Source organism: Melanaphis sacchari, unplaced genomic scaffold, assembly GCF_002803265.2.
Source record: "Melanaphis sacchari strain LSU unplaced genomic scaffold, SCAv2.0 Contig395_pilon_pilon, whole genome shotgun sequence".
NCBI lineage: Eukaryota > Metazoa > Arthropoda > Insecta > Hemiptera > Aphididae > Melanaphis > Melanaphis sacchari.
Window position 1 is genome coordinate 4,497 of NW_020271251.1, and position 12,396 is coordinate 16,892.

The window sequence follows — 12,396 nt, forward strand, 5'->3', positions numbered from 1 at the left end:
CATTCAATAGCCTTTTTTATTTAAATAATTATTAAATAAATATATATTATTATTATTTCATTCGTGTTTCATATAATTCGTATTCTGACGTTTATAAAATAGTTTTCACATTATTTGTGAATATAAAATGCTAATATATTATTTATTAAATTAAAGCTATAATAAAATAATTTAGTTTTAGTCCATATTATGTTATTTGAAGAACTATACTATTATTATATAACCCTATAGAAACAGTTGTTTTTCAGATCATAATTTATTATAATAATATAAAATAGCTGTGTAGGGCGTAAACATATATATAGCGTTAGATATATTTATTTGTTAGTCGAACGAAGTCGATTTACTCCAAATAATACATAAATCAATGAGATAGTCCTTTAAGACAAACCAAAATATAAGTAATATTTTAGTTTTTTATATACTCGTGAGTAAACATCAACTTACCTAATCACATTTTTTGAGGTGATAAAGTTTCAATTGCATGCCTAATTGCTTTAAATTAAATTTATAGTTTGATACATACCTACATAAAACACACACAAATATATAACTATTAAAAAAAAAATACTTTTTTTCTATATTTCTTCAAACATTTTTACAATTTACGAGTATAAGAAAATTATTGTTTTTCATAGTGTTTTATTTAAATTCATTGATTATTCAGTAAGCAATTTATTGTTAGAAATTATAAAATTACTTATCTTTTTAAGTATAACAATAGTTATAAAAGATAATCCCTCATGATAAATCCGACGTGTTATTAGATTCTATAAAAAATAATAGAAATCAACGTCCAAGCTGATTTAATGCATTTTGCATATTATTTTATTCTTTTACATATCTACTTATTGTATATAGGAACAGTAAAAACATCGTATTTTATGTACAATTTATGACATAATTTTTACCTTTTTTGGAAAAAAAAAATATGTAATTAACTTTGAGAGTTTATTTTTACACGCAGATTGAAGTTATGTAGAAATATCTTAGGATGGTTGATAACTGTGACTAGTAATAAAATTAAAAATACATTTCAAAACTTCATAATAATATTTACATGGAAATCGAAATATTAAAATTGTATAGTTCGTAGTATAAACATTTAGACAGTATTTTTAGCGTAGGTTAGGCAATATTTTGTTATTTTAAATATAATAAGGAATATTATTATAATAAATTATTGTCTCTATTCATATAAACATAATAATATTAGTATAATAATATTTATAAAAAATTTATAAAAAACGATACGTCAATACAATTATTCGTCTTTTATTTATTTTGAAAAATAAGAATAAATTAAAATGCCATGTTAATTACGTCATTATCATAATATTGATACTTTTATGAATAACTTTTTAAGTATTGAAGTATTGAAAAAAATATGTAAAACATACCTATATTATTATGAAAAATAAAAATTATAATTAGTTAAAAATGTTCTCAACATAATATATACCACAGGTACAAGAGAAAATTCTAAGGTTCTAAAATCTGTCCAAATCATTCAATAAAAACTCTGACTCTATATCCGCCACCATAAAATTCAGATTGTCATTATTTAACTCGATAGACTGATATCTCTGTGCATAGGTTTATATAATATATATAATATATATTGTTGTAGACTTTAACAGTATGACCATATTTTTTATGTCATGATAGTTATCCGCTCGTCAATAACATTATCAATAAAGCCAAAGTAAGTCAGTCTTCGGAAAACGGAATCTCTATTAGTGTTTTTCTCTACATCGGTAATGTCGTTCGAATCTCAATTCAACAATTTTCGCATCACTATGTTATCTACGAGTATGTTTTAATATTGCAATGGTGTACTGTACTGCGAGGCTTTCAAAAATATTACAATCATCATAGTAATTAATATTATACTGATTCAACGAAAGGCGAGTACCTATCATGAGGGTAGCGCGTCCAAAGTAGAACACACATCACATGTTTCTTAAAATATTGTTCACGAGTTTCTTGTATGATTAAACAGTTATTCATATGCATTCTATAACTATATACTTCTAAACTTAAACATTAAAAAATCATCTAGATTAGGTTAGATTATTTATTATATTTTAATTATTATAATATATTATACTAATAGATAGTAATAACTAATAAGTCATTAGGTACTAATTATGAACGGCAATATGTTCAATATTAATTTATGAAAAAAGTTCTGTTTCTATCAAAGTCACTCCCCCACTTGTCACTGCTAAATACGTATCTGACTTATAAATATTTGATTCTCATAAGCTATAAATGTACTCCAACCAGCTGGGTATTTTCAAAGAAAATCAATTATTTTTAAGACATTTATGAATAGTGTACTACCTACTTATGATACATTGACACCTATATTATGATTTATGCGAGATATATACATATATATATATATATATATATATTAATCTACTAACATCATCTAGGCATTAGGCATTTTGGGCGTAAGTACCTACCGTTAGGTGTAAATTATATATTGCATTATTATTGGATAGGTACCCGTGCCTGCCCGATGTTGACAAAACTACAATTTTGTATTTTATTTTCGGCCAGCTGATGAACGGTATAACATAATAATAACGGCGTAATACGATAATACCTATATTGTATAATATCGAAATCGTGTACACACATTTCAAATTGATATACAGCAATATAATAAAGTAATAAAACCATTATTATTATTATTGAGTTTCGGTTGGTCAGTTTACGGGTCGAGAGAGGGGTATAAGTATCGTGCGTACGTCTGCGTGTTATACCAATACAGGTACATAGGAGTTTCTGTTATACACTGTAGAACTTCAGAAGTTATAATATAGTTCGTTTGCCCACCAGCTACGGTATAATTCACCATTCGTCTGCAGCGATGTGTATATACATATATATTATACCATACACATAATGTAGCGTACATATACCGTTATAACCTAATATTATGTGGTACAACCCTATATATTATATATTATATGATATATCATATGTATCGCAAGTTGTGTACCTTATTATGGCCATAAAACGTTTGAACGTTGTATTATAGTATTATTATTTCGTAAACGGGTGCACTAAAGAACTCGACGGCAGCCCGGTTTCGACTCGCGTAAGATGTGCGTAAAGAAAATGAAATAAAAATAAACCGCACACAAAGGGTTTGTCGAGCGGGCGTAGCGGCGCGTCGGGGGTAACGAGCGCCGTCGGGCGAAGGGACGACGGGATATCGTTGTTTAGACGGACGGACAGTTGTCCGCGCGCGCGCGCGTGTGGGGAGGGTTAGAAATAATTTTTTTCCTCCATGACATCCGCACACCGCGCCACCCGTGTACGCATGGGTCGCTACCGACAGCAGCAGCTGCAGGTGCCGGTTACGACGGTGACGCGGACGACGATCGCGACGACGGCGTGCGCGCGCCTCTGCGGCGGCGAGTGCTGAGTGGAGGTGAATGGTGACGGCGGTCCGACCGTCAGTTTGTTTACCGCGGCCGTTCAGCCGTGTCGTTTGTTGTCGCGTGTTCGCCATGTCGTCGTTGTCTCGCTGCTGTCGTCTCGTCGGTGTGGCCTGACAACCGACTCCGTCGTGTCCGCTGATTGTCGCATCATTAATAATTTCTCGGTGACCGCCTCGTCTCCATACATGCCATACGATATAACATTCGTCTCAATATTTCCCCTGTCTGCGGAACTGTTAGTATAGTTTTGCTCTACGACGAAAATACTGGCACGTACCCGAATTTATGTGACTGATAAATAAAAACATTCAGTCGTACCGTCGATTTCTCGTGATCTCGCGTGATCTTCACACATCCGAGCGCCAGTTGTTCTCCGGCGGCGTGTACCGGAAGTGTTTCGTTGCCGTCTTTGGTTTTTTGTATGATTTCGTCTGCGGACCTGAAGATTGATCATACCCGGATGACCGTCAAAGTGAGTGCGGTAAAAATTGCTCACCCGAGCATTCAGCGTATTTGATAATAATATTTATCCTCCCTACATATCTACACGATTCGGGTGCTCGGAGTACCTACCTAGTATGCTTGGACGCAATGACATCGTACTTAGTTGTCGTTAGTCAGGAATTCGACGAGAACTCCAGTCTCGAACCAGGTGTAACTCACCTGTCTAAGTGTGGTTAGAAGGCATGTCTTCTATCACAATCACTGCAACAGGGGTCTTATCCGAACTTATGTTTCAAACGTCATTATAATTTATAACCATAGAAAATGACATAACTTACTTGCTGGTTACCCTTACTTGAGGCTGACCGATATATGGCCTAATTGTATACATATATATATAATATATATATATATATGTGTATATTTATATTTGATAATATATTCTTATTTTTTTTATCATGGTTATACGTGTAAAAATGTGGGGTTTTGCAATAACATATGTTTACCACAAATGTTTCTATTGTAAGCACACATTCCAGTAATATAAGTGTTGACTGAATCTAGATTTAAATTTTCATACTTGAAAGACTAGAAATGATTGCCCAATAGTACACCTTTACTATCTTTAGGTCTTTAATGCCATGAGTTATAATATATCTGTTACTTTTTATTTAAATTTATTAATAATTGTAAATTACTAATTTGTGTTGTGTGGCTCAGTCATAGCATACTAGTAGTATAAGGTCTATGGGCTCAGTGACTCATATTCAAGTCTATTATCAGTCAGTGATAAGGTAGCCATATTGTTGATATTAGTAATTACAGTATACTGTATCTACAATATTTATTTCAATACTAACTTCCACTATCGTTTATACATATTATTATGCTAATACTTATTTCAACAATAATAAATTATGGTTACAACTTACAGTATAAAATAATTATATAAGTGGGAATAATAACAACTAAAGATCTGACATTTATGTTCATCCAAAACTACCTAATAGAAATAGACCCAGTGATAATAGTTATACATATTAATCATGTAGTAGTATGAAAACAACTGGGATACAAATCACCAAGTTTTAAGAAAATGATACATATTTCATCTAACACACCTTGATTACTCTATTCACTAAATCAGTGCTTATCTACTTACAGGACCATTTTTGTATCATAGTTATTTTTATGACATTATGCCTGAAATATTTCATATTCGAGTTGTTGTCAATTAAGCATGTCTAGAATAGGTAGATATCTTCATCAATTTACCTATATTAAATTTTAATTTGTGCTTATAAGCGATATCAATAATAATACATTTGAAAGTACATTTTGTATCCAGGTACAAAATATAAATCAAATAATTATTTTGTTACTTTTTACCCTTTGAAAAAATATTATTAAATAGGTATTATTTCATTTTTAAACTTGTTTGTAAATTAAATCATGATACATTGTGTGGTGTCTAAATATTTTCTTCGATTGTCATAAATGTTGAAATAGATTAACCTACTTACTTATACAGAAGAAAATTGTACCATTATAATGCAGGGCGCAGGCAGATTAGCTATTGTTAACATTTTATTGCTTGTATCTGTATAAATTGTCTTTACATATTTATATTTATATAGTTATATGTAATATATAATATATAGATATTGATTCATTAGATAGTATTGTAGGGCTTAGTTGATACAAATTACTTATATAATTATACTACTATTGTAGCAATTTTTAACTATATGAATAAATCCATTCATAGCATATATGTAAGTAGTTTGTTTACTAATTGATTATGGAATAATTACGGTTAACTAATAACTCGACTAATAACCTCTATAATTATCTACTATTTTGAGTAGGTGGACACAAGTTTATAAAATATTAAAGTGTACCTACTTACCTATATTCACATGTCTATGCGTTCATAATATTGAAGTATTATTATTAATAATTGAAACAAAAACATATTATGTAGATATATCCCGACACACTTAGTTTGTAATCAGAGTTATAAGAGATTATCTACTTATTATTTAATATATCTATATATATGAGGATTATAACATGTTTATGAGTAATATAAGTATTGTATAGGTAAGTACTTCTGAGGCATTTGCTTACATTTTTAATGTATCTAGATACTTAAGTACATACCTATTTAATATTATTTCACCTATTCACACTAAACCTTCCACTTAAATTACTTATTATATAAAATTGAGTATCTATAAAATACAGTGGTTAGGTAATTAATTACATTTGGTATAATATAACACCAAAGTAAAGATTTTTTAGTAATTTATTGTTACTTACGTACCAAATGTTTTCAATAAATTAATATAACTGTCCAAAATTTCTTTTTTCGGTATAATTTACATAATCATACATTTATCTTGATAATATTACATGTTTATAGTAATTTTAGTCATGTATTAAGTTAAAAAATAAATGTTACGTAGGTTCAAAATAATTTTATACACAATCTAATCAAATCCTCACTATTAAGAAAATAAGTTGTTATTTCTATTAAGTGTAAGTACAGATATACATTATACAAGGTATCTACTTCACTAATCAGTACTAAACACGTTTCCCTTAAAATTTATTTTAATTGTTATACCCGAGGTTATACTTAATAAAACGTTATTACTTATTAGCCAATTTTGTTTATTCTTTTTACATTTACCTATAGATACAATTATAAAAGTAGACTAGAGGCTCTTCAATCAAAATTTTACTTCTATTCCTTTAAAATAAATATATACCTAGTATCTACCAACATATTTTCTAATCTAAGATCAGTTTGTAAGTATACTTGGTCATTACAATATTAAATTATACACCTTTCGTTTAAAGATATATCTTTATTATAGCATTAAGTCTTTGGGCCATCATAGTACCTTTAGCTTTAATGTTCAACTATAATTGTAGTGTTTGAAGCTTTATTATTAATCACAGAACTACACCAGTAGCTGTGCTGACTCTTTGTTTACATTTCATAGGAAAATACATTTAGATGAACAGATAGTGATGTCTTATACATAAAAAACTGAATAATAATTGAATGTAAAATAATATCTCGAATAATATGTTTTTTATATTTTATAATACATTTTTTTTTGTTAATTTTATAGAAAAGTAAAATGCTAGGTGTTAAAAAATTGATTCTCAATATTAAGATAATTGATCTCATATTTGATTTTCTAACTGCTTACTTTTTTTTACCATTTAAATATTCTTTGATTTCAAAATATTTATTTAAATAAATATGTTAAATGTTAAACTGTCGCATAAAAGCCTAACTCTTTCTAATTTAAACACATGTTTTTAATGAAGATACTTAGTATTTAATACTTACTGTTTAAATTAATATGTTTATTCTTTTGAAAAATAATACCCATTATGATATTATGTATCGTTTTATTTGTCATTTGTTTTTGGTGTCAGCAATTGAAATATGTTTCGCCTCATCAGACATGATTTTTGTCTTTCTACCTTAATCACGTTTAATCACATAACTATAATATACAAAGATAAAATCAAACTTGCTGACAGCTTAAAGATATGATCGTAGGAACCACTCTATTTGCTGCGAAGATAGCCTAGGGAATTAGTGGATCTTCGAGATCATTAGTGCAAGAAGCCTGTTGTAAACTACATTCCGAGAGTTTGATGACAATTTATCTGATAGGACCACCCATGCAGTTATGAAAACCCCCTTCGGTTTACCACCGGTGTTATTTTTTTTTTCTACCCAAAAATTATGTCCTCATTAATGTGCTTATAATATTGTACTGGTCGTGTGCGCGCGTAGTGCGTACATGTTGAATCGAAGCTGCTCGTATTGAATACAAAATAACTTCATTCTTAGTTACATAATTTATAATAATATATATCATCAAAACGTATACCTATGTTGGATATATATATATATATATATATATATATTATAAATAATATTATGTACTGTATATTATACGCGCATGGGATACTAGAGGCCAAGGACAATTAAACTGGTTTCGCTTGATCACCGGGCAACCTGCTACATTGCTGTAGTTCCTCCGTGAGAATAGATATTACAAAGTCAATAGCGGTATGCGGTATGGATATTAAAAACCAATCTGAATTTAATATACTACATAAATAGGATTCGATGGCGGCCATAATAATAAGTCAACTAACAAGATACAATTATTTTTACTTATTTTTTTTTAACAATAGGATTCACTATGTCTGCATTGTCGAGTAGTAGTAGTATCATATATTATACTATGATACGTGTACAATAACTACCTACTGTTGGTACCTAAGAAATGCCAATCGACAAGATCGCAGAGATAAGTGCAATGGAAAGTGGCTCTCGAAGTAAATTGTTAAATTTAACCATATAGGTAAACTACGTACATACCAGTGAATTATTTTAAAAATTCAAACCATTTACCAAACTTGTGATAAATAAAACATGTTTTTTATGGTTATTTTTTTATAACAAATAATTTAACGTACAATTTTATAAATGAAAATGTGTAAAAATCAAACTTAATAATTTAATACTTATACTATTAAAGTCAATATAATTTAATTCAATATACAATTCCTTGAACAATTACTGCAAACTTATTTGTTTTTATAAATTTTAACATTATGTGTTAGGTATATTATATTATAGTAAGTAATAATTAGCCATTTATATCATAATACAATTATATTACAAAAATTCAAATTCTTATTATTAAAATATTAGGTAAATAATCATATATTTATCGTAATTTAATATGATATAATAATATTATTATTATGGACTTCATGGACTTCATAAATCATTTTTTGAAGTAATTTCTTATTAGATTAAAATCTTTAATTGTACTTATGAGTAATAAATAGATAGGTGCTATAATTAAACACAATTGTAAGCTTATAAATTAAACTTGAAATCAGTATTGTACAATGTAAGTGCATATTATTTAGAGTGGTTAACGGTTGTTAACAATTGAAGCAAATAATAAGTATAAATACAAATTTTTTGTAGAAAAATTAATAATTATTGTTATTGTTATTTTTTAAATTGTCTATTTTTCCTAACGTGTAAGCACAATAGTTGTTAAGTTTTTCTTGAAAAAATTCTATTTATTTTAGCTTGAGTTTTAACTCCAATTATGATTTGTAAAATATGTGATATATCTACCTTGAGGTTATAAAATTCCCCCCAAAAAAAAGAAAAAATACGTGTTTTATTGATACCTTATATTTATTTAATGGACTGAAGTAATTTTAATTAGGTACCTATGTTCATTTTGGAGAATAAATCTGTGTAAGAAGAATATTTCACGATTATGTTTAGCTTATAAATTATAACTTATAGGTAGGTATATTCAAATTCAATTTTTTTTTTATTTGTTTCTTAGATATTAAATGGTTAATAAAATTTAAAAGTAATAAATGATGTAGAGTAAACCTATTGTGTTTTTATTAATAAAAAAATATTATTATTAAAAAAAAAAAAAAATTGAATGTGTAGTGTGCACTTTTTTCTTACACATTCTACTTTTGCCTTACAATGTTATGATTTTAGATTGGTGGTTCGTTTATGACATTTATATACATGGAACTGTAAATGGGGGTTTTCTCTTGATGGGCCGTCACTTCTACACACGAAAAGTACATCAACTTAAGGTTAGACCATTTCAAGTCTTTCACCCTTTTTTTAATGACTAAGTTTATTGTCGTGATTTATATTTCTTATAAGAAAATGTACGTTTAAAAAAAGACTATACAATACGAAAAAATTGTAAGTACTCTTCAATATTAACATTGAGTGTTTCTGCGTAACACTGATGAGAGAGGGCGAGTTAGCCTCGTTCATGGTATATACTTAGTACAAACAAACCGAGTGTTTTCAATTAGACTCATTTTTCTCCTTTTTTTTTTATCTTTCGTGATCTATTAGGTGAAGAACCGCTAACTAACTATAGCGCGTGCCAACGACAAAGGCCAATTAGACTCGATGTTCTGTTGTATTTCTTGGCCACGTGCTTTCTTTACTTTTTCAATGTAAAGCTTACATTAAAAAAAAAAAAAAAACTTGGTGTTTAAAAACTTTTTTTTTAAAGTTTAATATAATTAGTAAATAATTTTAAAACCACCAATTTCGTACTATTAAATTTTAATATACCAAACTATCTTTTTATTTTAAATTTGAAGTCAATCTAATAAAATCTAACTTAACTAATGTTGATTAGATTAATGCATAGATAACTTATGAAAAAAAAAAAAAAAAAAAAAAATGTCAAAATTATTTATATACTTACTAGTTATACCTATTTGTTTTACACATAAAATTATAATTCTACTTAGGCATATGTATAGTAGGTATAATTACACACTAAGTAAAAATAATATGTCCCAAATATTATTATTATTTATTCAATAGCTATATGTAGATAGTCATTTTATGCTCTGTATTAATAATGTTATAATAGTATTTTAAATTGTTTTCATACGGGTTTTCATTAAGTCCTATGCATGAGATAGATAATGAGACTATATTATGTTGAATTATTAATAAGGTTTAACTTTTAATATACGAATTAAAGTTGATTCCTCGAGAGCGGACGTTATATATCCATAAATTGTTAGTTACAAATTGTTTCGCACCGGTAAATGTCTAAGACACTTGGAAATATAATTTTTATTTGCCACATAAAAATATTACACAACTTTTTAATGGTGAAAGAGGACACCTTTATATATTTATATCTACTTTAAACATATGTTCATGGAGTGTCGCTAATAAACACAGGAAAAAGAAAATTCTAACCTTCCGGATTCGCTGGTTAAATCACTTAATTAGAACTCCAACTCTACCATTTAATTTATCGCTTCCAAATTTAATAATTTTTAATCTTTTATAGTGTTTATTAAACTTTCATAATTTTTTTTATAATATATATTTTTTACAAATTAACTTAATATGTAAATCCATTCCAATGGCCACTGTCCACATCTCTCTCAAAAAAAAAAAAATGTATTGTTTAAAATCCGTTATTTTTATGTTTATCAAATTTGAATTATTTTGTACTATTAAAAAACATAAAAAGCAATATTGCATGTCAAAATGCTTTTCTTTATTTGATAAACATTTGGTTTGTTATATCTATTACTACATAATAATACCTTCTTGATTTCCCTCTCCCGACGTAAAACAAATTTGCTACATAATTCCATAATTACGATAGACATTTATCAATGTTGCTACTAACGCAGGATAACTTAAGAGTTACATTTATGTACTTAGTATTTAAATAAACTTGAATTTAAATCTGTTATTTCTACTTAAATTGTTTATGTCGAATTTTTCAGAAAGTGAAAACTTACTCTTAAGTTTCATTAAATAGTATAATATACCTACACTTAGGATATTTAAGGAAAAAGAATAATGACTCGAAAAAATAGAATTTATTTCCTCAATACATTTTGTCTATAAACTTTAATTTTATTAATTTCAGTTTTTAGACATTAATTGTATTATAATATATTGTTTCTCACTCATGTATATATTAGTAAAAGTAATTTGTTAGGTAAGCATTTCAATATAAAATATTTTAACTTAGATTAACAAAAAGTTAAAAATTTGACTTAAAAATAAGTTTTTTAAGTAATGAAAAAATGTGTTTTCAATTAAATGTTTAAATAGAGTTATAACTTAATTAAAATAATTCTTTGAGAGTTTTTTTTTGTTTTTTGTCTCATTTACCATTTAAATATCCGTCTTATTTTTGTTTGTAAATATAATAAGTGCATGATTTTTTACTTTTTTATATTTAGTGATTTATAAATATAAATAACCTTATTGTTAGCTTTTTATTTATCATATAATATTGATTATCTTGTAATAATAATAATTTACAACTTAATTTGCTACGTACATGGATTATCAAGTATTTTTATAGTTGCTTAATACTTTTTTATTATAATATTTATTTCAATTGATATATATATATTGTAATTCTTATTAAAGTATAGTACAATTTTTTTTTTTTTTTTTTAATAATGTAAATAGCATTTTATGGTATATAAAATACCTTTTCTATTTAAAAGTACAATTTTCTTAGTTTAGTTGTGCTCATAATTTTTAAGGTAATTAGTATTTATTACATTACATTCTTTATATTTTATAATATTAACTTGCCTATTTTTATAATTTTAGTAAACGTTACTATTTTAGTCCTCTGATATGTTTTATTAATTTTTTCTGCATTTCATTTGAACAAGTTATTTAATCATGTATTTATTTTTTTTTCAATTGAATATATTCACTTGTAAACAATTCGAAAAAGAATTTTTGCATTCGGTAAAAAAAAAAAATAGATAAAAACTTCTCAATTTTTATTCTAAAATTGGTAATTTTATAATTTATATTTAAATTATAGTTATTTATTATGAATAGTGTATTCAATACATGTAGAATGTTTATTCTAACGTTTGT

General features: G+C 27.0%; 1 protein-coding gene across 1 annotated transcript in view; it reads left to right on the forward strand.

Moving 5' to 3' along the window:
* The first annotated feature begins 3,460 nt into the window (after positions 1-3,460).
* The window catches only part of LOC112597226, a 127,823-nt gene continuing 118,887 nt past the window's right edge, over positions 3,461-12,396 (forward strand). Inside the window, exon 1 of the mRNA XM_025343190.1 lies at positions 3,461-3,930. The gene's annotated coding sequence lies outside the window, so the exon portion shown is untranslated. The remainder of the gene's footprint in view (positions 3,931-12,396) is intronic.